Below are 7,100 nucleotides of genomic sequence, written 5' to 3' on the forward strand. Positions count from 1 at the left end.
AAGGCTTTTACACTTGTTCTGGATGACACAGTAACTGCTGATAGGTGAGATAATTAATATCTGGTATCAACTTGAGTACATGTAGTTCCTTTGATTATGATTATGTACAATGATCATAGGTTATAACTTATTGATTCTTTACTTTAGATATTTTGAGTTAGTCTGATAGAGGCATTTGAACTGTAAAGTAATGAATAAATGAAGAACTGTATCAAGTAATTTGTTTCAGTGTAATGATTGAAGTGATAAAATGTATTTTAAAAAGTTTATTGAATTCTTAAACATTATTTTACACTCATGGTGGTGTTTGACAGTGTCCCTTATACAAAAAATTGAAATGGCTTTTATAAATTATATTTCTATACTATGTTAATAACCTGTCATTATGTTTTCTTCCAGTTCAAAAGGCTAAATTTTTAACTTTAACATTGTTAATCATAACCTAAATGTTTTTTCTTGGTTAAATATAGGTTTTTAGGTCACATAGTATTTTATAATAATAAGGACTTTCCAGGCGTAATTCTGCTTCAGGCGTCATTTTAGTTTCCAGGCGTAAATTTTTTCCAGGCGTCATTTATTTTTCCGGGCGTAGCTCATTTGCATTTTTCACCTCAAATTCCTGCTCATTTCCTCTTGGTATCCTCTTGGGTTACGCCCAGAACCTGTATATCACCATATATGTATTGAGACAAACTGACGCCCGGAATCCCTTCTCCAAGTACGCCTCTATTCCCCCTATATTCCAGGCGGAACATTTCGTACAGGCTACTGGCAGGTGATGTTACAGGGGTTTCAATAACATCTTTTAAGTGCTGTGGTCAGCACTTCGTAAATTCTATGATCGTTTTAATGACATTTTTAGTAATTTTAACCTATCGTTGGATTGTAATTTGAGTGACATATTTCACACTAAATTTTAGGCCTTTTTATACTAAATTTGACTGTAGAATATTAATCTACCTGAGCAATACACAGGGTTCACGGCGAGTGTGGCCGGTCCTCGTCAAACACTTACTCCTCCTAGGAACGCTGAACCCATCTCTAGAATTTGTAGAATTTCTGGGGGTCTGTGTTTTATCCCCGGTTTTCAGATTAGTATTGATACAACTTTGTATTGTTTCATTGGACTTTTGAGCATGACTACTGTTCATTATCTTCAAAGTTCATGTTCTGTCTGATTTTTTTTCAGATTTGAACCATGATGAGTAAATCTATATCGGATGTGATGTCTGATTGTAACGCTAGCTTATTAGGGAATATCCAGACTTATAATGCATTAATACTATCTATACCTGTATGGTTTATTTTTAAATCTATGGTTATTTCAATCAATTAACAACAAAAATACAGTACTGGAATTGCCACAGTAAATTTGTTAAATAAAAAAAAAAGATACAGAAAATAGATGGGATGAATTTTTGACTTATTTTGCAACACTAAATACTTATTCTTGAGAATTTCCTGCAAATTTACCCCCTTCTTGTTTATGTAAGGTGATAGCAAAAAATAAATAATTATTCATTTTGGGCTTCAACTCATAGAATTGATAGAATTTGATTTTTTTTTAAAGCTGAAAAATGACAATTACAAAGTATTAGACGCTAAAAGCACGAGTTTAAAATATCTGTAACATGCTATTATTTCTGAACCCATGCACTGAGTTTCGAAAATATCAACTCGGAAAAGAAAAACAATGAAGACAAAGATATTACCTTCTCTATGATTTATACTTAATTTCCTACAATTTTTTTTATATCAGACTTGCATTAACGTGTGATAAGTCTACTGGGCGTCAGAGTGAAGTAATCTGATAAGCATATCAGTAAGACATCCTTAGATAAAATGGAGAAGTCTCAGTAATAAATCTTATGGTTTAATGTATTTGATGACAACATCAAACACGTTAGTGGAGATACGGGTAACAAATGGCCCCCTAATTGCATCAAAGCTTACATCTTGATTGACCTATTTTCGGTGTTATTTTTGCTTGATCGTCTTTAGTGGAGTATTTATATATGTCCAACACGTGGGGTTCTTTCTCATTTCATCTTTAAGGAGAGCTAATATTTTGAAAGAAAATATCAAAAAATTTAAAAATTCATTATTCCAAACAATTTTTTTTTAGACTGAATGTGTACAACTTAATGAATGTATGACAAAAACATTTAAAGTATATTTAAATGTACAATGTTAATTTTGACCATTTCTACTATAGTCCCTTTCGATAACCTAGTTACTTCCCTATATGCACTCTCTAGTATTGGAGGTTTTTATCTTCCGATAGGGTAAGTTGCTGCTGTAGCGTCAAAGGTCAAGGATATGTATTCGTTAAAAATGGAATACTTTGATGGAATGAGGGAAAAAAACTGAGTGTCTTAAAAAGTGTGGAAACCAACTTTTGGAAACACACCCGAACTTATACGGAGAGCAAAGGGCGCAAAGGAATTATGGTTAGATCTAGATAACGACGTAGACTGCGGTGATTCGGAAGTTCTAAAGGAAAAAATAATCGCTTGGTGAAAAAATTGACAGTACCGTCAAAGCTAACGGAAGGATGGGTCTCGAACTGCAATTAAAACATGATTGTGACGTGAACCTTTTGTTTGTATTGTCCATTCTATAGCTTAATGTTGAGTCAACTCCCAAAACAATCCTTTAAGTCTCCTGTAAGTGTCCATTCTTTTTGGAAAACTGTCCATTCATTTTAAGAATGGACAGCTTTTTCAAAAAAAAATGGACAGTGAAAACAAAAAGAATGGAGCGTAACAGGTAAACTTTGGAATGTACCCAAGAGGGAAACCAAAAAAAAAAAGCAAAACATACGATTTAATCTACATATAAATAACAAATAAAAACCGCTGAGATTTTAGTTAATCTAGAGCACGGTGTCTGCACGACATCCGCTCGATTTTACACATTTAAATCCATGAATAATACACATTATTTCAATACTCAAATCTCAAGTTTCACAATACTTGAATTTAAATGACACAATTTCACATCAATGCATTTTTAACTTGAAGTATGACTAATACGGGTATTAAATCCATCACCCAGAAAACAGTTTGCACCATTAAAACGACACTGCTGCAGCGAAAATTTCCATAGAAAATAATCAAAATTGAAACATTTCCAAATTTGAATTGAAATACACGTTGCAAAATTGTATAATATAATTATGATAATTATTCTTGATATACGTAAATTTGTAACATTTTCTAATGCACAATATTAGTATAACCACTTCCTTGTCAGGTGAAAATGTGTTCAATAAAGGTACGTTTCATGGCCGTAGGAACCGGGGGAGGGGGGCACAGGGGGCCAATTATTTTTTGCCGATGTATAGATTATTATAGAAAATATATCTACTTTATGCTTATGCCTCCTCAATAAAAACGTCTGTTAACCTTTTTTATTTAATGTCAATGAATTTTTGGTGGTTGATAGCGCCCCCAACTGAAAATGTATGGCTATGCCCCCCACCCTCCTCCCCCAAAACTGAAATTGCTTCCTATAGGCCCGCGTGTGCATAAACATATTATTGTACATTTAATAAGAAATATTTGAGAATGAAGTACCAGGTGTCCAGATACTTTTTCACTGCATTTTGCATCATTTATAAGATTTAACATGCTACTAGTACTCTGTTTTATAATGATTATCATAAAAAAGATAATTTTTTTAAATTTAGAGAAGGGAGTGCTTTCAACCATATTGCAGCATTATTGTACGGAATTGTGGATATAACAGTAAAAATGCACACCGGTAAAATTGCTCCAACTTCAAAAGCTTGTGAATGGATTAAACCACGTAGCAGAAATATTTCACCAAAAAGGCACAGAACATGGATTTCAACAAATAAAAAAAAGACGGGGAGAAACAATCGAAGTTCATAAAATGTCAGCGAGAAATATCCAGACCTAACCTTAACATCTATTCAAGTTTTTAAAGAAAAACCGAATGGCTGGATGACTAAACAATTTCTCAACTATTGAAATATAACCCCCAGGTGCAAAAGCAATACCCGAACTTCACCAAATTTTTTTTCTTCCATGAACAAGGTTGACCTCTCTTCAGAGGAATGTAAAAAACAATTTATGCAATATTTTGAGTCTCTTCAGGTTTCAGCAAAAGCGTGTGTGAAATTATTCATGAAATGACTGAAGGTCAACACATCAACCCAATCTGGAGAGAAGCCAGGCATGGGCGACATACTCAGACTTTGGTAAAATTGTACAGAGAAAACCAGAAACTACCTGATATAATGTACTAAAGTATATTCTTGGATACTGTATATCTTTTTCAAACAAAGCAGTTGAAAGGAGAAGAGAGCATGAAAAAGTTGACATTGCAATTGACTGCTACCTACTCAAGTTGAGGGAGATACATCCATCACGTACAAGGAGAAATGGCTATCGTGTTTCAAACAGTACCTCTTAATCTAGTACATTGTAATAATTTTTAATAAGCCCAAAGCTCATTGCAATGATACAAGTACATGTCGCATTTAAAAACTCTATTTTTAACAATAAACATGAACTGGTAGTTTTCTGAATCTTTTTAAAGGTAGAATTTAAAAAATGAAAATTTTTTGCAGTGCAAATAAATGAAGACGTTCTGACACATCATTGCTATGATCTTAACGCTTGATTTCTTTGTTGATCATGACATTTTTGGCTTTGTGTTTACGCATTGATCATCTACAATTATTGATAAAACAGTCATAACTCCGATTTATTCAAAATTTCGCCAAAAGACGTTTCATGAATATCTTAGCGAGAGGTGAAATATTATAAATCTTTATGCGCTACAACAGTGCAATTTTTAATTTCAAAATTATGTCTCTGAAATGTAAAGGTAACATGCTCCGTGAAGCATGTTTTAACTGAATAATTTTGCTGTATATTTTTTAAAGATCATCGAAAAACACCAAATTTTTGCATATTAATTGGAAAATACGTATAGTTGTTAACTGCAGCGTTTTAATGATTTCATGCAAATAGCGCGCTCAAAATAGAACTTGTCTGCGATCTTTTCTTACAACCCTCGTACTGCGACTCCATAAATCTGAGACGCGTGTAATCACTCCACTAGGGCTTATTCCAATGAGGACTTTCCAAGTCATGTGTGACTTATAGTCTGAATACATCCTTTCTTGTTGGAAAGTGACTGAGGTGGTTCTGTGTAGATCTCGGTACAGTCAATAATTACACGACTGTCAGGCATGTTTTCTTTGATTACTTTCCGTCCTGGCCAATCTACTAAAAGTCTAGATGCTCATACATCAAATCTAACCATTCACTAAATTTTTTTACTGCAGCTAGGTTGACACAGATATTTGTCAATGCAATGATAACGATTAAAATCTAACCGACTTAATCGTAGAAAAAAATTCTGACAGTAAAAAAAAATTCACTATCAACACGATAGCCATGGGTAAACAAAAGATACGATCACTACACATTTGTCTACTTTTGAGTCCCCGATTTCAATCGTGGAGCCAATCGTGATTGTGGAAATATAGCAATAAGGAGAGCTAATATTGTGTGTCTGTTTTTAAAGAAAATATTCCAAACGATTTCTTCTCAGAGTGACTGCGTACAACTTAAATTAAACAAGTATGACATGAATTTTTAAAGTATATTTAAATGTACAATGTTAATTTCGATCATTTCTACTATTGCTGTATTTAGCGCCCAATTTCCAGAGATTATCTGAGAGTGACCTCAAAAATTTATTCTGAGCATATGTTTCGTTATTATAGCAAGTAACGGAAAATCTCAAATACTCATGGATCCCTTTCGAAGTTGAGACCACTTTCATAATGCAGACCTGTTTACCTATATTATATTGTCTCTCACTATTTTTTTATTAGATTTGTCAGTGAGATTTGGCATTTGCCAGTAAGATCTCTCTTTCCATCGATTAGAAATATATTAGTAGAGAACAACTACATTTCTTATTACCAAAACATGGATTAATAACAAAGAAAAAAACGTCATACCTTGCTTTCTTTTTTTAAACCAACGCTTTTTTTGCAACCCAACACCACTTAAGTGTTTGAAATCTTTCCTTTTTCAGCGATTAAAAAGCGTCAAACTGAGATAGATCATAACGAAAACTTACTGCTAAAATCGAAACAGACGGATTTCCGATTTCCGTATTTTCATACAGTCAGTGAACCATTCTTGTAAAAATGATTTAACCATATTTCTTTAACATTTGATTATAACCATGCAAGGGTATAAAACCGGAATCGTCATATATTGTCCACACGAGTTCAGAATATCTCTAACATGCTAGTATCTCTGAATCTATCCACTGAGTTTCCAAAATATCAACTTGGAAAAGAAAAACGATGAAGACAAAAATATTACCTATTCTATCATTTATAATTAATTTCCTAAGATTTTCTTCATATCAGACTTGCATTAACGTGTGATAAGTCTACTGGGCGTCAGAGTGAAGTAATCTGATAAGCATATCAGTAAGACATCCTTAGATAAAATGGAGAAGTCTCAGTAATAAATCTTAAGGTTTAATGTATTTGATGACAACATCAAACACGTTAGTGGAGATACGGGAAACAAATGGCCCCCTAATTGCATTAAAGCTTACATCTTGATTGACCTATTTTTGGTGTTATTTTTGCTTGATCGTCTTTAGTGGAGTATTTATATATGTTCAACATGTAAGCTTCTTTTTCATTTCATCTTTAAAGAGAGCTAATATTTTGAAAGAAAATTTCATGAAATTTAAAAATTCATTATTCCAAACAATTTTTTTTCAGACTGAATGTGTAGAACTTAAAGCAAACATGTATGACAAAAATATTTAAAGTATTTTTAAATGTACAATGTTAATTTCGACCATTCTACTATAGTCCCTTTCTATACTAGTAGATACTTCCCTATATGCACTCTCTAGTATTGGAGGTTTTTATATTCCGATAAGGCAAGTTGCTGCTGTAGCGTCAAACGTCAAGGATATTATGTAAAATCGTTAAAAATGGAATGTTTTGATGGAATGAGAAAAAAAACTAATTGAGTTTCTTAAAAAGTGTGCTCAACCAACTTTTGGAAACACACCCGAACTTATAC

The sequence above is a fragment of the Saccostrea echinata genome, unplaced genomic scaffold (genome assembly GCF_033153115.1).
Source record: "Saccostrea echinata isolate AGI-Se365-2 ecotype Australia unplaced genomic scaffold, CSIRO_AGI_Sech_v1 ptg000030l, whole genome shotgun sequence".
Lineage (NCBI taxonomy): Eukaryota > Metazoa > Mollusca > Bivalvia > Ostreida > Ostreidae > Saccostrea > Saccostrea echinata.